This window comes from Agelaius tricolor, unplaced genomic scaffold, assembly GCF_023055355.1.
Source record: "Agelaius tricolor isolate 1412-34295 unplaced genomic scaffold, bAgeTri1.0.p SCAF_2, whole genome shotgun sequence".
Classification (NCBI taxonomy): Eukaryota; Metazoa; Chordata; class Aves; order Passeriformes; family Icteridae; genus Agelaius; species Agelaius tricolor.
The window spans coordinates 23,960,113-23,980,797 of NW_027269262.1; the positions used below are offsets into that span (position 1 = coordinate 23,960,113).

General features: G+C 40.5%; 1 protein-coding gene across 6 annotated transcripts in view; it reads left to right on the forward strand.

The window, feature by feature from the left end:
- Positions 1–149: 149 nt before the first annotated feature.
- The window catches only part of SEMA5A (semaphorin 5A), a 314,662-nt gene continuing 294,126 nt past the window's right edge, over positions 150–20,685 (forward strand). The window contains exons 1-2 of one of the 6 annotated variants that reach the window (XM_071454478.1): positions 150–373; positions 18,812–18,887. The gene's annotated coding sequence lies outside the window, so the exon portion shown is untranslated. Of the gene's footprint in view, positions 374–607; positions 878–2,678; positions 2,702–18,811; positions 18,888–19,173; positions 19,195–20,685 lie in introns of those variants that run through there. The other 5 variants (XM_071454484.1, XM_071454486.1, XM_071454487.1 and 2 more) reach the window with 5 other exon arrangements.

The following is a 20,685-nucleotide window of genomic DNA, read 5'->3' on the forward strand; positions in this document are numbered from 1 at the left end:
TATCTAAACCAGTTGCAACTTCTCAGCTGGCCCGGAGGGGGGAGCGCGGGGGAGGGCAGGGAGTAATGCGAGATCGCCCCAGCCCGGGGCAGCGCCGGCTGCGGGACGAGCCGCGCCGCGCCGCGCTCCGCATCGCCGGGGCCGGGCGGCCGTGGCTGCTCCGCCCCCGCGGCGGGGCGCTGGGTCCGGCCGCCGGGCGAGGCGCGCAGCTGCCGCGCCGCAAACTTGGTGGGAGCGAGCGGAGCGCGGGCGGCTCGGCGGGGCTGCGGCCATGGCGGCGTGAGGCGGGAGCGGGCATCAGCGAGGCGGCGGCGGCGGAGCCCCCGCCTGTCCGGCCGCCCTGCCCGCGGCGAGCAGCCCTCGGCGCCTCCAGGTAACCCTGCCGGCTCCTCTCCCCTCCTCGCCGCAGCGGCGCTTTGGGAACGCCGCGGGCATTGTGCGTCCCCGGCCGCCCTGTCCGTGACCGGGGCCGCCTCCCCGCTCCTCCACCGGCTGCGCCCCGGTGTCCGCCGGCCCCCCGGGGGGCTCGGAGGCCGGGCGGGCTGGGGTCCGGGCGGAGCGGCGCAGGGTGCCGGCAGGGGGAGCCGGCAGCGAGGCGGAGCGCCGCTGCTGCTGGGCTCCGGAGCCGGGGAGCGCTGCCGGCGCTCGGAGCCCGTCTCGGGCATTGCCCGGCCCCACCCCCGAAAGTCCACCGAGCCTTTCAGAACGGGCGGGCGTTCTCCTCGTAGACGGTGCTGTTCGCTCGGGACCAGAAAAAACAGACGGACAGGGAGCCGCATCTCCAGAGGGGCCGGAACCCGGACCGCGGGTGCTCCGCGCTGCGGGACCCCCGCGCCGCTCCTGCCCTCGGGGTCGCGGTCTCGCCCAGGAGAGTGAGGTGCGTGGCTGTCGCTGAGCCCCGGCTGCGGAGAGGCAGCCGCTGGCTCGGGAACGTTTCAGAGGGTTTTGTCACACTTCAGCAAGTGAAGTTTGCTCAGGCTCATCTTCTGGCGAGAGAAGAAGTGGCGTGAAAGGCACCGTCAGTTGTCTGAGAAACGTGGGTCTTCAGTGGGATGTTCGTGTAGTGCGGTTTGAAACCCCGATGTGCTTTAATTCTCGCTGTTTTATTTAACTGCACTGTCTTCGGTCTGTGGCGTGGCTCTATTTTGGCACTTTCTGAATTGGGGAGTTAGAGTTTACCATTCTGCAACGATGCAGATGGAAGCACCTCAGTCAATTGTATCCATATATTGTTCTGTGAGGATTGCTTACCAGATAAATGACAACTATTAGGGGTTTTTTGTATCACTCCAGATGCTGAGTCTGCATTGTAGATTGACACAACGATAATCTGCCCGGGATTACTCCTAGGGGGCAGCTGGGGTGGGGGGAGCTGTCAGTGTATCTGCTCCTTCAGCAAACTGGACTACTGGCAGGAGAGGTCTGTGCAGGAATGCACAGCCTTGTGAAGATGGTTAGAATTTGCAAGATTATAGCTGTGACAAACATCTTAAAACTAAAATGTGGCGTTAAAGTTATAGTGGTAGTGTGTTCTGGGAGCCCTAAGGTAGTGCATCTGAAGGTCTTACTCTCTGAAAGCTGACTAACCACTCTTGGTTTGAATTTTGGTGTAAAAGCCTGATGTGATGCTAGCCCAGCTAGACTGATGTAGATTTTTTTTCATAGTGGAAATTGCACTCAAATCTTATTTCTAGAAGTTTGAACATCTCCTGGTTGTTATATAAGGCTGACTGAGTTCAGTAAAGTTTGACTTAGAATTGTTGAACTTGCTGATGTCATATATGTAACACATAGTCAATCAAAAGTGTATTGCTGCCTTGAAAGGCTGAGGTATGGCCTTGGCTACTTTGCTTAGTAGAGTGAAAGATGTGGGTAAATTTCTGGATTTTGTGCTGTGTTCCCACCTTCCTCTCCAGCAGGTACCAATAATATAACTTTATTACATTTACTAATGAACTAATCTCGCTTTCTCATTTTAATGCTGAACAGCTGTGAGGAGTCCTGCTGAGAGCTAGGGTTTTGCTCTGGCATGTGGCAGTTTACTTCTGTGTTTGAGAGGTTTTTTTGAACTAAGTAGGGTAAACACTGTCTTCTGAGTTGTACTGCTTATTCCTTGGGATATTATTACAGATTTGTTTTGGTTGACAAAGCTGAAGGCATTAATATCTGAAGTGTCTCATTTCTTTTAATCTTTAACTAGTGCTGTTTTCATAAAATACTTACAGGTAGTAGGAGTGCCTGTGCACTTTGTAATGATCCATAAACATGGTTGTAGCAGGTTTGTTGTATTCATTTCCTCCTGGGCAGAGATGCAGAGGGTGGTAACTGTATTGCTGCTGTTTTCAGAAGAAAGAGTTGTGTGGTCGTTTGTTTTTCACTTTCTTTTCCCCAGCTACTTTGTGAAACCACGTGGATCCTGACTTCTGTTGATATAGTCTTGTACAAATACAGGATTTTCAATGAATGAAGTTCATTACTTTTCAGGGAGTAGCTGTACACTACAATCTGTGAACTGCAGAAATACAACATAATTCTCCTGCAAATTTTGGCTCTTGTGTTAGAGGTTGCATGCAGGAATTCAGCCAAGGGAGCAGCTGAGCTCCTGGGGTGAGCAGGAGCAGAGAGACCCGTTTCTGCCCTCTGGTCTGCAGCAGCTTTATCAGCAGTGTTGGCTGGGTCTGATTTCTGTGCTGTGGGACACGTAAGTGGATTGCTGATACTGCTATCAGTTAATAGTAGGTGTGTACTACCAGTACTATCTGTTGATAGTGGGGAGGAGGGTGTGTGAAATCTGATACTGTGCTACTTCATGTAAAGCAGTATCTGGTAGTTGGTTAGTATGTTGTGATGATGGACTTCTGAATAGCAGTGAAATACGATTTAGCTTTAGATTTAACATCTGGTTTATAAAATTTTGATATGCTCTTGATGTTTGGTAATGTATGTTCTGAAGTTACTATGGCTCCTGAGATGAATTGCTATGGCCGTAATTATAGAAAGCAGCACTGAGGAGCTTCTCCTTTTCTATAAAATAATTTAATGGAAATGTTTAATGGGTATTCTTGTCAATGCAGAGTTCTTCAAATTATTGTTAATCAGTCTGTTTCTCTTTATTATCATCCTTTTATCCTCTCTGGCATGTGTATGCATTCTGATTTGAAAACAGTGTTAAGTTACAGCCTCTATGTTGGTTCTGTCCTTACGTGTTTTGCAAAGCTGTAGCTGCTTCCAAAGAACGAGTTCTTGGGGTTTTTTGATTTTTTATTTTGTTCTGATTAGTCAAATACTATAAACATTTTTCAAACTGACGCTTCTGAGGTATGTTTGCCAACTATTGGTGGTAGGCTGGATTTAATTTTCAGGCTGCAGCATTGCAGCTGTGACCCGTGAAAGGCAGGTGGCACTCTGCTATCTGCAGTTCTTACAGACACCTGGGGAATGCCACGGCCCGAGCTGTGCACTTCAGGTATGGCTTGCTGCTAAATCTGTTGTTGATAAAACGGCAAATTGTCTTCAAAAAAAAAAAAAAAAGGTTGGGTCTTTTATTTTAGTTTTCTTTATAAATATATCCTATGACTTATTTAGGAAATTTGCCAGTTTGCGTCTAACTATAGCACATTCACTTAACATTTGTCAGGAAGGTAGCAAATGTAAACCAAGTTAATGATCCCCAAACTGCAGTCTAATTAGAGTCCTCTTGATTTTTTGCTGGAATGTATATTCCAAAGTATGAAGCACTCAAATCTTTTGTCTTTTAGTGGATTTGTTCATGCATCTATTCTCAAATTTGTGTTTTTCCACAGACACTTTAATTCAATCCAGTTGTCTGCTGTGTAGTACCAGCTCTACATAATAAATACATTAATAAAAATTAATCTCTGCTTGGGGAGATTGATTTTGGAAGAAATTTCCTGGTGTCCCAGTATATATTAGAAAATCAGGCAACTCACAGAAAAGCTGATGTTTGTCAATGATAGTAGCAGGAGACTGGGATCGATACTTAGTCTGCACTGAGGCCTTTGCAATGAAACTCTTGAGTTTAACTCAACTGTTGAAACTTATCTTTTCAAATATTATCATTTCTTTGCCAAGAGTTTGAATGACTTGTTCAGAAAGTTTAAATGCTGCGTAGCATGTTAGCTGTGCTACCATTTCCAGACTTATCTTCAATTAGCTTATCTGTTATGAAATTTCTTGCATGATAGCCATATAATACAGCTTTTCAATCCTTTTACATTTTTCTTTTTAAAATCAGGATCTGTCCTTGAGCTCCAGTACACCTTAGAATTGTTGGATCTTAATTTCTGACAGAACTTGTCAATCTTTTCATGGTTACCAACCTCAGTAGTGGAGATTAGTTTCATTTAGGGGATGTTGATTGAGCAGCTCTGAATCTTTGGCAGATATTATTCTGATTTTTTAATCCCTTGCTAGATGAATGGCAACATGAATCCATTTTGCAGTATTGGTTTAGTTTAGGAGAAGCTCAGAGAAATTATAACTTTGAAAATACTGAAATGTAGCCTTTTACTTTCCTCTCTCTCTGTAATACTGGGATATGTTCTTAGGCATTACTAAATATATGTGATGAACAAATTAGAGCACATGTGATGGCTGCAGGAGTGGCTTATAATGTGAATTGGGTGGGCTGAAGAAATGAGCTGTACTGTGAACTGTGTTGATTTTCCCACTTCTTTTCTCCACCTCTCTCCAAATTTCAAAATTGAGCTGCTGTCTTTTGTGCTGTTGTCCTTCTCTGAATTGCTAGTCTAGCTGGAAACTGAGAATGCTGTTGAAATGTGCTTTCTTGTTAGACTTAGGATTAACTGGGAATCAGGAATGTTTAAAATAAAGTTAATTATAAGGCCTCTGTAGCTAGGGAGAGAATATTTTAATAATTTGGGGCCTGTTCTTCTGACCCACAGTAATCTTATTGCTGAATCAGTCATTTCTGTTAGTGGTGAACTCTACAGACAAAGGCATGAAAATAAGTATTTGTTTGTAATTTTAAAAGTTATTGGGCAGTTGTTTTCCACTGTGTCTTCTTCAGCATACAATCTCTTCAGAAATTCCTGTTGCTTTTTATTTCACTGTTTGTATATATTTTTTTACTGTGTCATTTTAGTGACCTGCTTTCACTGGAAACCTACAAACATTTGCATTGGCAAATGTTTTGAAGGGTTCCCTGGGAGCATGGCTGAAATGACCTTCTTGTGGGAGAAAATGTATGGGATGAAACAATTTCTGTTGACCTTGTCTGATAGTGAAATTGCCAAGTACTTGAGGAAAAACTCCTGGCCTTGCCATTTATAGGAGGATAGGTTATGTCTGTTGCTTTGTTTCTCTCAATGTCTGGCAGTTTTAGGGTTTCTTTACTGAGTTGTAGTCAAAACTGAAGACTGGAAAGAAATTATCCACAGTCATTGGGCTGTTGCATTACTTAACATGAGTTCAGTTGCTGATGGTCTCTTCTCTTGATGGTCTCGCTTGTTTTCTCATTCTGAGCTTGCAATAGCAATATATGGTTGTTTTCTTTGTTTTTGTCATATAAACTGTGTGTGTAATCCATGCTCCAGTGCATGCTTTTCCTTGTTGCTTTTTAAACCTAAGCAATGATACTGAAATATCTAGGAGACAGTATGTACACAAAATTGTTACTAGTGTCAGGTGTTACATTACCCAGTGCTGCAGAATGGGACTCCTAGCTTAGCCAAAAGATGAGATTTCAGCTTTGGATAGTTTTCTGATAGTGCTCTTCAAGGTGTATCAGCCTGGGGTAGCCAAGAGCCTCATGACTCCGATGATCCTCATCAGTAGCTCTGATGAGGAAGTTGCTAAAGATGATGTTGGTACTGTTGTTATCTGTTGTGCTCATTTTATGACCCTGTAAATCCATGTCCTAGCTCTCACTTGATAAAATACTTCAGAAAAACCCAACTGAGCAGAGAACCCCCTTAATTCCTGTCTGCTGTTGACAATTTCTCTTTGTGACCTTAGCGCCATGGTATGCCGTGATTCCTGAAGGCAGGCAGATAGAGATGGAGGATGCTGTGCCATCAGAAAGTCAGAGAGTGCTGTTGTAGTTTGTTGTCCTCCTTGGAAATTCTAGGACTGTGTCAGGCCATTGCCTACTGTGTCCTTTTAGTTGTGCCAGCGTAGCTATTTTATGTGGAACCAGAGTGTAAACAGTATTAGGGAACTGATCCTCTTAATGCTTTGCCTTTGAAGTACCCATGGCCACCAATTTCAGTAAGGCCCCACAGGCTCTGGTCTCAGTGTAACTGCAGGTGTGCAGTCACTATTGTCAGGTGAGGAAGGAGAAGAGGATTGTGTGTGCAGAATAAAATTCTAATAACAATGAATTGTGGAGGATTTTGCCTCGGTGTTTTAGAGTGTACCCAGACAGCTTTTTTTAATGTCAGCTTTATAACAGGCAGCAAGCTCTCTTGTGGAGGCTGCCAATGGACTGAGGCACAGCTTTATGCCTGTCTTTAGCAGCAGTCTAAACTCGCCTCCTGAGGAGCGAGGTACCTGAGCGGCAACGCCTCGTTGCACTGCCCTTGAGTGTGTCAGAAGTGGGGAAATTCAGGGTAATAACCTGTTAAATACTGAAGTTCAGTCTTCCAGAGCTTGTCTGCCAGTCCTTATTCTACAGAAAAATGGTAATAGGTTCTGATGCATGCTGTTGGAATTGATAGTAGAAAGCCTCGAAACCCTTCTACATTTATGTGCCCGGAGCATGAGTTCATGTGTACAGTTCTAGAGACACACAAAAGCTGAAGTTGGTGTTTGTGGGAAATAAAACTTCTCTTGATGCATATGGGTAGAAGTCTGAAAATGCTGCTACCCTGGCCTCGGGAGACTTGTCTAACTGATGTAATTCTGTTGTAAGTCTTGGTCAGAGTTTACAGACTTTCTTGAATTGTCCAAGAAAGTTGCTGGATTTTCCAGTTTATCTTCTGTTGCTTTCCTAAGCGCATAGTGTCAGACTCTTTGCCTATGCATTAGCTGAATCTTTAGTATAGAAGGCAACCCAGTGGAGCTTGGGCATCATCCTTTAATGGCTGGTTACAAAAAAAAAGTGCAACCATCAACAATAGCAAAAAGAGATCTGGGCTCTAGAGCTGAATTGCTGGGGTTTTTTTGGCATTGTTGTCTATTGTTTTACATTAAATTAATGGTCTGGGTGGGGGAACTTAATTTTTTCCTCCAGTAGTCTTTCTTTAAGCGACTTTGCAAGTAGGTTTGATTAGAAAATTCCATTTTTGCTCGCTTATCTATATCTGTCAAGGGAGATTGTTTTGCAAATTTATTTAATCTGAAGGCCAATGAGATCAGTATTGAATTTTGAAGAAAAATAATCTTGAACTAGAGGTAAACACTTAATTCTGATATTTAACTTGAGCCTTTATATTTTTCTCTCAAACCCACAATCATAAAGTGCTCTTAAAATAACTTGAGCAAGCATGTTATTTTTCTTAGAGTACCCCTGTGAACTCATTGCTGGCAATGGTTCTCTGCCTCTTGGGAAAAGGACACGTAGGTCTTTTTATAGGACGGCTGTTGACAAAGCTTGTCCTTCAGCTTCACTTGTAGAGCTGCTGTGTTGTAATTGTTTTTTTACCAAAAGGCTAAAAAAAGAACTGGTTTGCTGTGGAGGCATATCACTAATATTTTAATAAGAGGAAATATAAGACTTGTTTAACTGGAAATATAGGGAACTCCATTTGTTAGTTTGTGAGGAACAGTTCATTTGCTTAACTTACCTTTCAGATTTACTGTGAATTCTGTATAAACCAGACCTGATTTCTAATTGCATGTGTTTTTCATTTTTGGGATTTAGCATTTCCCGTAAAAAAGTAATTTAAACAAGAGGTTTGGGGTTTTTTTTCCCTGTTACTCTCATCAACCTTGACCTTTTTTATAAGCCCCAAATTTCTAACAGTGCCAATACTGAAAATTTTGGTAATGGCATGCAAAGCAAGTGGAGCAGTTGACACCAGGCCTGTTCCCAGCTCTGTGCACACACTGACACCTTCAAAGACTTATCTGTAGCTGTAGATCTAGTCTAGAGAACCTGATTACAGATGAAACCTGAGGATCTAGAGATTTCTGGTTTTAACTAGGAGCTTTAGTTTGCTTCTTGCTAAGTTGGTTGCTTGTCTTCTCTTGTCCCTTTCTACATTGTGAAAAGTGTTGCTTTATGATGTCTGGGTATCTTGTCTCCTTCTTGAGTATTTGGAGACTAAAAGTTTCTAAGCATTAAAAGAAATTTCGCACGTGTTGAATGTTCTTGCTTTCACATAAAAACTTATTTTCTACAAATCAATCTTCATTTGAAGAAGAGTGTTTCTGTGTTTGTATTAATATCTATAGATAGTTGATAATTGGAATGATCAGTCTTCAAAAAAAATTGTCTCTTCCTGAATATCATTCATGTTGCCTTTTAGGTACTTTAATGCCACCTTTCATCCCAAAATATTAAGAAGAGAAAAAAACCACAACCTTTGGCTTAATAGTAGCATCTGGTTTTACTTCCATAATTGTCGTAGTTGTCCTAAAATCATTAGGGTTGTGTGAACTGGAGTGCTCACAGGAGCCTTACTTTTGTGACTGAATGGGAAGGATTTGAGTTAACAAGACTTAGTATTATATTTTTCAAATTTACCTGTCATATTGTGACTGAAGTGAGTTTGGAATTGCTCTGCCAGGCAGCTGACTAGGGAGAAAGTGAGGAGCAGAAGATAATCTCTTCAGCTTTAGCAATGGCAACTAGTATACAAACTAGTGGTTTCTTCTTCTGAAATCTTTTATTTGGCTCCTTTTTGCCACAGTAGTTCCCAAGATTCACCATTTAAACAGCATTTGGGCTTATAACTGTAGTCTTTATGTTGCAACATGTGGAATATGTAAAATTTTCTGAAGAGAGAATGTTCATTGATGTTTCATCTTTCTATAGTTTTAAGCCTAATCAACAAGGAGGGAGATGTAATCCATGAAATAGAGAGCAGCTAACAGGCAAGCTCTAAGTGATGTCCAGGTGTTAGAAGAACTAATTACTTGTTGGTAGAATTGCCTTGTTAAGGCTTAGGGCTGGACATGCTGCAGTGATCTCAGACCTAGGGGGAGGTTAACAAAGCTTGGGAAGAAGGATGTACCACTGATAGTGAACACACAGATGCAGAATTTAAGAGCCATGAAGACATCTGGCAGAACTCCCAAGACAATGAAGAAACTAACAAAGCAACTGTGCTGAAATCAGCTCTGTCAGGGTAAAGGGTAATTCTGGCATGGGCAGATTGCGGCCACCAACTCACAGACTGCTGACCCAAGAAACTCTGTGACTCAAAAGAAGAGAAGCACTGAGCATGGGACTAATTAGCATGGGAAGCAAGAGAATAATTTACCAATAGAAAGAATACTAATTAATAAGAGAGGTACGTAACTTGTAGCCAATGAACACTAATTCCTTTGTTTGCTAAAATGTATAAATAGTAAAAAATTTTGATGGCTGGCATGCTTGATTTGAGTAGTATCACTGAGCACCCATGCTTGTGCAACTCTGAAATAAATAAGCAATGTCTCCCCTGAGTGTGTAATTATTGGCTTATTACACACTGGGTAATGAATCCAATTTTTCTGGACAACACTTGCATGTTGGTCCCAAGAACTCATCAACAGAGAAAGTTGTTGCATCAATTTTCCATAGTCCAGTTTTTCTGGGGAATATACCCAGGTGTTCAAAAGTGAATGGAAGTATAGCATCTTTGCCCCAGGGCATCTATGGATGGAATCAGTTTTGTCTGGCAAGATCACTCCCAGTGAAGTCCACTGTAGCTCAGCATGGGAAGTGAAGGATCCAAGTCAATATTCAGACTCATTGAAATAGTAAGATACTTCTCATACTTCTGGCAGTAATATTTTCATACTTGCAGTCCTATAGAAAAGATTTTGTAGACTCTGTATTTAAATATCATCTGTGAACTCTGTTTTCTTTAAACCTTCTTTACTCAAAGTTCTACTTCAGTAAGTCCTGAAAGATTTACTGCTAAGTCTTGCCAAGTTTGTAATGTTTCCAGACCTGTTGGAATGAGTCCAGAGGAAAGCAGAGCTGGAGCACCTCTCCTGTGAGGACTGACTGAGAGAGTTGGAGCTGTTCAGCCTGGAGAAGAGAGGGCTCTGGGGAGACCTTGTGGCACCTCACAATACCTAAAAGGGGCCCTCAAGAAAGCTGAAGTGGGACTCTTTGCAAGGACATGTAGTGACTGAACAAGAGGGAATGGCCTTAAGCTAAAGGAGAGTAGATTTAGATAAGATATTAGGAAGAAATTCTCTGCTGTGAGTGAGGGTGGTGAGGCACTGGAGCAGATTGCCCAGAGAGGTTGTGAGCTCCCAGTCTGGGAAGGTGTTCAAGACCAGTCTGGATGAGGCTCTGAGTAACCTGCTCGAGTGGAAGGTTCTCTGGCCATGGCAGGTGGTTTGGGACTAGGTGATCTATCTGAAAGGAGGTTGTAGCAAGGTAGAGGTTGGCCTTTTGTCCCAGGCAACTAGCAATGGGACAAGAGGAAATGGCGTCAAGATGGGCCAGGGGAGGTTCGGGTCAGACATCAGGAAGAATTTCCTCACTGAAAGGGTGGTTAAGCACTGGAATGGGCTGTCCAGGGAAGTGGTGGAGTCACAGTTTCTGAAAGTGTTCAAGATGGGACTGGATGTGGCACTTAGTGCTGTGTTTAGTGGACAAGGGGGTGTTCCATCAAAGGTTGGAATAAATGACCCTGAAGGTATTTTCCAATCTTAATGGTTCTATGATCTTTAAGGTCCCTTCCAAACCTAATCATCTCATGATTTAAGGATTCTGGTGTCTTATGTTGTGTGGCATAAAGCAAGCTGGAGACACAAGCTAATTGCCTTCCTCTGGCATTTCTGTTACAGGCAGCTGCCTGTAACCTGTAGGTCACATGTTCCATTCATTCAGGGTTCTGACCCATCAAGGGAAAATGAAGTATAACACATATCTGGAGTAAAACTACAGTGTTGATAGTTACTTTAGTAATGTGTGACAAATGTATATGAATTAAATGAACAATGTGCTAGACAGAACTCATTTGAGCAATAATTTCTGTGTAGAAATTGTTGGATGGGGCTCAGTGACCAAAATTATTCTAGCTAGATAACTGGTTCATAGTAATGTTCCCTCCTTACAATAAAACTTATCTATAATTTAAAAGATTCATATTAATAGTAAAATGTATCTGTGACACTTGTAATTTTCTAAAGAACTCCTTAAAAATACAATTTATAAATGCTTCTTCTTTGAGCCATTCATAGAGTAAACCATTGAATCTGGTTTACTCTATGAATGGTCAAAATTACCTACACCTTACAGTAGGAGTGCCTGCTTGGGGGTAGGCGTGTTTTTCCCTCTCTACACACATGCATTCACTTCAGTTTTGCAGTCTATTCTAGTTTGTCAAGCAGCAGCACAGGCTAGATAATAGATAATAATCTCTTCATTTGTATTTTCAGATTGCTGCTGTAGTATCCCACAATGTAATAGTGGAAGGACAGAGAGGCCTTTCTGCTGGGAAGAACTTATCAGCTTCAGCCCAGTGGTTAGTGTGCAAGATTGTTCTGAAGACAAAGTGAATTGAAACAGAGATCTGGACATTGTTCTGATAGTTGATAGTTTTATTTTGAGCTCTGAAGAGCTCATCTCTTTGAAGAACAAAGAAATATTGGTATCAAATATTGATTGTGTAATATCCAAAATTCATAAGCTTCTTAACTTTATTCCGGCAAGCTGGACTGCAACATTTGCTGGAGAATGAAAAAAAGTTAATAAAAGAAATACCATTTGAATTAATCTTTCATTATTAGTGGAATCTTTTAAAGGCAGATGTGATTAAATGATTTAACTGGATTCAGAAAATATAATTGAATCAGAAGAATTTTTGTAAATTATGAAGTTACGTTAATGTAGATGAACCAGAAACATGGACAGGCTAATTGGACTATGTTAATGTACACATATACTTTTCTGAAAGCTGATGAACACTTTGTAAGTGCAAATGTTTCTCCACAGTTTGCCTCTGATTTGATGGTATATCTTGCCATGCTCTTACTACAGGCAGTGATTACGTGTCTGTGTTCTGTAAGATTTAAGTGCAGTTGTTATGTTTTAATTTCTAAATTCTTCAGGTTCTGCTGCCTCAAACTGCAGCTGTAGTTCTGAAAGTGGCATCAGTAGGTCCTAGTATGGTAATTAAGATAATGTGCTGTAATATGTTGCTTTTGTAGGGCTCTTAATTAAACGTTAGGTTGCTTAATGTTAATGAAGAGGGGTGGAATATTGAGGGTTGACATTTAGCACTACTTCATTATAAAAAAAAATTGGAAATAAAAGTTCTACACTGTTTGTTATCTTCGTTTTAGATTAGCAATGCTCATAAAATGAGCTCTTATGCTCTGCTGAGTTCCTTTTTGCTGTGTGTACATTTTAAGGCCAAGCCAAATCAGAATATCCCTTGCTTTACTGTTTAGTAATTTGGCTCAGTTCTTGTAGATCTAGATCTGTCCTGTGCAGGACAGTGCCCAAGGTGTAAGGCAGGTTGGGGCACTCCAGCATTCTGCTTTGGGTTAAATGTGTGTAAATGTATTAATGAACAAATAGTTCTCTATCAGTGCTGGTGTTGTTAGCTGATTCCTCTCTGCCTAATCCATCAATGGTAAGAACCTGTTGTGAATTTTGTAACTCGGTGGAATTACTCTTCTCTGCTTTCACTCTGCAGTGAGTCAGCCAAGATGGTGTCCCAGCAGGGGAAATTGTGTCTGTGAGCAAGCTGAAGGTTGCCATCAGGAGGTTGCCAAATGTCCTGTTAGTGCTATCACATCCAAGACATGCAGGTCACCTTTCCTGCATTCCCATAGCCCAGGCTGAGTGTATTGCTGTCAATACTGAACTCTGAGCAAGCAGGGGGCTTGGGCTGGCAGGATCCTGCTGGCACTCACAGAGCTGTCAGTTTTTTTCATGCTGCTTTGTGTCCTGAAGCTCAGGACAGAGAAGGGCAGCTGCTGGTGTGTAGGTGGGTGGGGATTTTTCAAGGAGCAAACATAATGATGTAGGTGGGTGGGGATTTTTCAAGGAGCAAAGATAATGATGTAGGTGGGGAGAAACAGCTGGTAGAAATAACAGGTGGGATAGGATGTTTTGGGTGAGTGGGAATAAAGGGCTTCAGAGGAAACCAGAGCCCGTGTGCCATAGGAGGGCAATATGGTGGGAGCTAGTAGATGGGCAACTGCAAAGTTGTGAAAGCCTTTCTCCCTTCTCTCCAGCACTACACACCTGGCACCCCACTGGGAGCCCAGTGTTACCCTCTCAGTCTCACCCTGACTGCTCCAGCATCAGACTCCTTTTGGAGTGGATCAAAAACCAAGGTGCCAGCTAACCGTTTCCACTGCTGCTGCACTGCTTTTCTGAAGTGCTTAGAGGTACACAATGAGCTAATGAATGCTAACACAGAGTTTCTCACACACATAGCTGCTTGAAGCTCGATGGCTGTGTTAATGTCAATAATTGGCAGGCAGGAGAAGTTGCTATATAATAGGAACTACAGAAACCAAATTCCAAGTTGGAAAACTGGGTCAGGCTAATTGAAGTAATGTCACCAGCTCTGAGGGTGGACAGGGTTCTCCTTTGCATGTTGAAGGTCTGTGGATCTACAGGGCTTTCAGCTGTTCTCCAGGTATGAACTTCCATGTACCTTGTTTTTCATTTGTTTTGTGGGGTTTTTTTGTGAATTATTATCTGCTTTGCAGTAGAAGTCTAATGTGGATGATATGATCCTATATATGTGTTATGGAAATAAACAAGTTAATTTTTCAAACTTATGAAATGCATCCTGGTTTGTGGTACCCAAAAGAGATCAGCAAAACCATCCCATAAATTAAAGCATACACTCAGTGTGAAATGATAACAACTTTGTTTTATATCTTGGACAGAGGTCTTTGGTTTAGTGTGGCTGCTTCATAACCCAGACTCTTTACTCTCCACCTTTTATTTCTGGAAAAATAAAAATGTAATGTTTTTTACCAAAGCAGTCAAAAAGCCAATATTTTTATTTGCCTGAGAACTTATGATCATCAGGAGACTTATGAAGTATTAATGCTTAGTTTGGTGTGAGAACACAGTTGAAATAGGTTGGAAAGTGATGGCGGACTTCTGCCTGAGTTCTATTTATTGTGGAGAATATGGAACACAAAATATTTGCTTAAATTATCTGTAATACAAAGTATACTCTGAGATAATAATTAAAAATTCAATATAGCTTCTTTATTCCACTGTCAGCACATCCAGACTTTCCTTTTTCCTCTGTGTCTTTAAATATCTTCTTGAAAACCTTTCAAAGGTAGTTTTATTAACCTAACATAGTGCAGATGTTGCTAGTTTGAGAAATAAGTCACAATGACTTGTAGTATTGTGTCAAAAATATCATATAGAGGTTTAGAATGAGGGGAGCAATTAATGAACAGGCTTCACTACAAACAAATGTCAGAGACTCCTCCAGGGCTAAGCTGCTTCTGTGCCATATTCATTAATTGCTCTTTTGAGCAAAGTTGGTGTTGATGAGTGGATTTAATTAAGTATACCTGAGAAAATCCACAAAAACAGATGAGAAGTATTAGAATGAAGGATTTGCATTTGATTTAATAAATAAAGACCTTTTCATTCTCAGGGGGTCTTATGCTTCATGTAACTGTTTCTGGCTGACATTTCTCCCTGCCTCACTGGAGAGTGGCAGACATGTCTTATGGTTTGCTTCAGGATGCATGCCAAATACCATGCCCATATTTAAGTCTCTATTATTAAATATGTATTAAATCTGTCATAATGGAAGATCTCTCTCAGAACTCTACCTGTTGAAAAATGGCAGGAGAGAGGGAAGAAGCACATGTGAGTAGAAAGATAGAAATCTTAAACTGCTAAAGCTCATTCCAAACTTGCTAACCCTATAACCTTGCTAAAAATACCTCCTTGGGAAAAATCTCTGTATTCATATGTAAAGAAAAAAACAACAAAAAAAACCCCACCATATGTAAAGCTGGATTTTTTCAACGTACTTTGTGGCTTACAGGTCTAAATTGAAACTTGATGAGTTGTGGCCCCCAAAATACATGTTATTATGTGAAATACAGTGATACATGTATCAGCATGGGGTTTTTTGTTACATTTTTGGTTCTATTTTGACACGTGTGAGAGTCTGCCTAGAAGGAGAAGGCTACGTCTGTATCTTTTTTCTGTGCATTGAAATGAAAATTGCATTAATATATAAAAAATACTATTATTTTGTGTTTTGATGAGAGGGTTCAGGGCGAGAGGGCCCTTTTTTAGTTATACTTTTAGGTATTTGTTTTATTTTTATTTGTACGTTCTATTATGTAAAGTCAATCAGAATGTGAAGAACGGTTTGGTGAAAGTACTCATAATTTTCAGTTTTGAGCCAAGTGGTAACTGGAAGCTTTAATAGCCTTTCAGTACCACTTCAGAAATGGAGATGTGCCATTGGACAGACATGTCAGAACTTAGTAAAAATAGCATATCCTACAGTGGCATTCATCCAGAAATCTAAATTTAGCATTGTATCCTGGATATTGTACTGCAGGTGGTCACATGCACTAAATTGTATTCAGCACCCTCTGTTATTCAAGCACATCTCAGCATTCTTATTTTAAACATTGTATGGTTTTATGCAAGGCTACCTTACTGTTATTACTCTGGTTCTTTATATGGCATCAAAATGTGAGACATGTTTCATAGGAATTAAAAAAAAGCTTTAGCCAGAGATGTTTAGTGTCATGGTTCTGCGTGAATGGAAGTCAGTGGCACAATTCCAGCTGACTTCAGCTGGGAGTATTAGTAGATCCTGACTTCTTTCTGATAATACATATAAACACACAGCCAGTTGGCAGGTTTGAGTGTGATTTATTTCACATTATTCTTTTTTGCTTGTAGCATTCCAGTAGAGTTTGGCCAAATAAGCTTGAAAAAAGTTCTATCTGTGCATTAGGGGAATGTAAAGCTTGAGGAGAAACAGAGCTCGGGTATTATGGTTTGATTAATTACTTGAATATTTATGCAAATTACAGTGGGTTCTGATGAGTGTCATATGGGGAAAGTCTGCTCTGACCTTTTCTTTCCATTATTCTGCCCTCTTCTTCCTGTTTCTGGAGCAATACCAGGACACAGGATTTTTAATAACTGTGGGCAGCAGGTTTCTTTAAAACCCACTGGAATGACTTGTAGAAATAAGATAGACTTTTCTTATGACATAATTACTGAGTACAGGTGTTAGTTATTGTGTTTGTTTTCAGATAGGGAAAGAAGCATATGTTTCTCACTCTCTCTGTAGATGACTGTGTGTGTGTGGGCAGGGTGTGGGAGAGAGACGACAGAACTCTGTGTGTATGTAAATATCCTCTTAGAGGACGAACACCTAGGAAAAAGATGGTTTCCTTTAGTTTTTATATTTTAACTATATGCAATCATAATTTTTTTATTCAGAGAGTATTACTTAATGGTTTGGAGGTTATAAATAGACTTCTGACTTTTTAACACGATCTGTAGGGTGAGAGACTGCTGCTTCACATTTTCAGATTCATCTGCAGATCTTTATTGCTTTGGTCACAGTTTTTTTTAACAGCAATTCCTTGTCATATTGAATACTTGTGAGTATTCCAACAGTTTCTTGGGTGATAAAAGAAATTATTCATTCTTAATTTAGATGATGTCTGATATTTTCATTGCTTTCACTTGTAAGAGTTTAGGTAATGCTGGGATGAAGAGGATGGATTTTTAGGTGTAATATTCATGACTAGAGTGAAGAGAAAGCCATTCATGTGTACTGAAGGGGACACAACGAGTACAGTGGGTAAGATAGAAGTGTGATTTCTCCAAACATTCATAGCAGAAGCTTATTCTGTTTATTTGCCATAGTAGACTACTGGCAGGCTTCAAAACAGTGATAAGATTGAGCAGCACTTGTGCTTTAAAAAAGCTGACAGGGAAGACCCCTGCACAAGCAAGTTTGCATTTTTAAGTATAAGTCTTTGCTATTGTAGGAACAATAAGTAAAAAAAACCCAAAAAACAAACAAAAAAAAAAAAACAGGAAGAAAAGTAAGCTTTTGCTCTCCAGTATAAATCTGGCATTAATGGGTCTGTAGTGTGGTGTGGTGTCACAAGGATCTCTGCTGCTTATTTGCATCTTGGAGGAGCAAATGTTACAGCCATGAAAGTGAACAGTGTTACAAGGGCAGCAGCCACAGTGAAACTTAGTGCATTAGCTGGAAGCAGAAATGAGTTCTGTGCATCTGGTTTACTTTCCAAGTGAAATTGATGTATGTGGAGAAGTGCAAGCACCAAAATGAGCCTTCTAAGAAAGTATTCAGTACAGGATGAATTTTGGGAAAGCTGAATGCTGTGTCATGAGATCTAATGAAGTTGTAGTTATTGTCTTAGCATGACACCTATTATAAAGGCACATAAATAACAGGTTAAGAAAAATATGGGCATATAATGCCTGTTTCCTGTCTAAGAGAGAAACTAATATGTACAAGCCTGTGAAACCTTTCGTAAAGGAGTTCAGAGTGCTTCGGTGGAAGGTGCTGTATGGGTAAATAGATCAATTATGTCCAAGTTCAGTGAACTTATTTTATAAATAATTTTAAAAATTGACCACTAATAAGATTCTAATACTCTGATTAAGAAAAAAATCCTATGCTGTTCTAGTGTTAGTGTGAACAGCAACATGAACAGTTGAAAAACACATTTAAGATAACCAGAATTTTATAAAAAGAAAGACTGGAGATACCAAAATTTTTCTAAATTCTTCTATGTTCTAAGATTTAGGAAAAAAAAAGCCAACAGCACCTTCTGCCCCTTCCCTGAAAATGACTATTTTAATGCTTATTTCAACTGCAGCAGTTGTGCTGGCCTAGATGGGGGCTAGAGGAAAGAAAACTTCTGAAGGTTGAGCTTATTCATGGACTCCTCTTCCCCCTCAGTCTCTGTGCTTCTCAGTAAATGCACCCCGTGCAGGCAAAGCATTTTTGATTCATCTCTCTGAACAACCACATCTGTGGCTTAGATGGCACATCTCTTTTTATAAGCAGGATTTAAGCTTCACAGAAATAAATTATTCCCATAGTGTTGTGAGTTTTTGCACTAATTTTAGACAAAGATGCTTTAGATGTGGGGAAGAAAGTTCTCTGTCTTGTTTAGGTGACAACTGGAGACTTGCATGAGAAGTAGAAAATGTGGCTAGTTCTTTATGATATGACATTTTAGGACAGATTGACAAACAGCTTGAACGACATTTGAAATGTGATATGTTGTAAGAACTCACTGCTTTGCTGTATGTAAACACTGCTGTGAGAAAAACAAGCTTTTATTTAAAAAAGAAAAACGATGAGGGAGAGAAAAGCAAGTTATGCCTTAAGCTATTTCCTTGTATGATTAACACCTGGACTGCCTTCAGAAAATGGCTTGTCTTTCTGCTTTTATAATTTCAGAGTGGTTATTGACTGAGCAGTAGGGGGCTTTTTTTCTTTATCTGGTGCCTTACTGAGTTCTTTGCAGCCTCCTGACTCTGTTAGGAGGCTAAAATTGCAATTTTAGCTATCAGGCATAGAAATCATTAACAACATTTATTGACTTCTAAACACTCTGCTGTTATCTCGATGCTGTCAGATCACCTTTGCCCACTTTCTACAAAACATAATTGAAAACAATGAAATTTCTCAACTTTTGTGGACAGGTTACAGACTGGAGAAGATTTTTATCTGAGAAGACATCATTCAAGATGAAGCTATAAGAAGCTGCATGTGCTAGAGGTAAGGACAGCTTTAACAAAGAAATCTCGACAAAAAAAAAAAAAAAACCCATGTGCCTTTTCTACATTGTCCTTTGCATTAAACCAAGGGATGTTTTGCAGAGGTCAAATAAGGAAGTTGTAGTGGAACTGACACAAATCCATTCATGCTGACTTCAGATTTCTAGATTTCAGTATCTGTAACTTCCTTGCATAGCTCAGTTCTGTTTTACAGTAGCAATTAATGCTCTGGTTTTGTTTCTTTAGGTTTGATTTGTGTATGAAGCTCCTTTGAAAGAATAGGATAGATAGCATTGCCACTGCTTCAGGTGAGGAAATGAGTGAGAAAAATTAAATGCAGCTTTAAAGTAGTCTTATGTATCGAAGAGCATTCTCCATGAGGAGTAATAATATCCTGTCAACTAGGAAATAAAGAAAAGGTAAAAAGAAGATAATTTAAATTAAAAAGCAAAGAAATCTTTTAATAGACCAGAAAGTAGGGCACAAAGAAGAAGGAAGCATACTGTAAAAATGTAAACTCTTTTTTAATGCATTAGCAAGTCAACACATTTCTCTTATATTTCACTTTGTACTTGGAACCAAAGCTACATGCAGATACATCTTGCTGGAAATATGCGATTATTTTTAATTCGAACCTTGCAAGTTTCTTTGCATATTAAGTACAACAGAGGAGTTAGTAAATTGATATATGAGAATGTTAGAAATAAGGTAAAAGTAACCTGGATGGTTATAGTTGTTACAAACTGACTTTGACAGTCTGGGTACTGTAAGTTCTCCCATGTTTTGGAGTACATGTGAAAATTGGGAGTGGTGACAAAAATCTGCTTTCTAATGCTGTATAATAGTATCAGTTGGAGCAAGCTTTTGGCCTTCCAGATATGGATTATATCTGTTCTGAGGATGACATGGCTGGAACCATCTCCCACCCTCTGCCCCAAATTATGTGTTGATAAAGAAAATAAAATACTACCCCTGTTTGTTAAGCTTTGTTTCTTTTTGTCACTTCTGTGTGCTTTTCGTCTCATAGATTGTCCCTCCTCTGTACATTTACCAGACAGTATCATCTACTGTCTGGTAGGAGTCCTGTACCATGAGACACTGGGAGCTTAAAATGCTCATCAGATATATGTATGTGAACTGTATTATTTGTCCTGATCTTGAATCTGTCTTTATTATTATACTTTTTGCATGCTGAATGTATTGTACTGCTGAAGGGAAATAATTCTCCCTGCCATCCATTGCGCTTTTTTTCAATTTAAGCAGGTTTTACCAAGTTCCTATCAGGCTGGGGTGCAGTGGCTTTGTGTAGATTAAGCATTAAAAATTGTGTGAGAAGGATAAAAGAAAGGTTGAGAGGAGTGGTCAGGAAGTAGCGGGGTGTTAGGAGATGGGTTTGGAATGAGTTCAGAGTGAAGAGGCTGATCAGGATGCATGGGAAACGGATACGTTGTTCTCAGACATAAGATGAGGAAGGCTGGTATCAATTTGTTGGGAGGAATGTGATGAGAAATGAGACTCGGATAACTGTTTGAAAGCAGTCTTTGATGTATTGTGAAATACATGTCCAGTGACATTTCCTAAAACCAAGGATGGCAATGCTGTCAGCTCCACTTCAGATGAGGTCTTGTAATTTTCTAATGTTGCTACTGTGTGAATAACAGAAAGTAACACTTCTTCTGAGCAGTAGAAGTGTTAAGGCTGTGGTGTGCACAGGGAAGGTGCTTGAGCCGTGCTGCAAAGTGGCACCTGAGGCTGTGGTGTGGCACGGGAAGCCGTGTCACAGCCACTGCTGCAGCCAG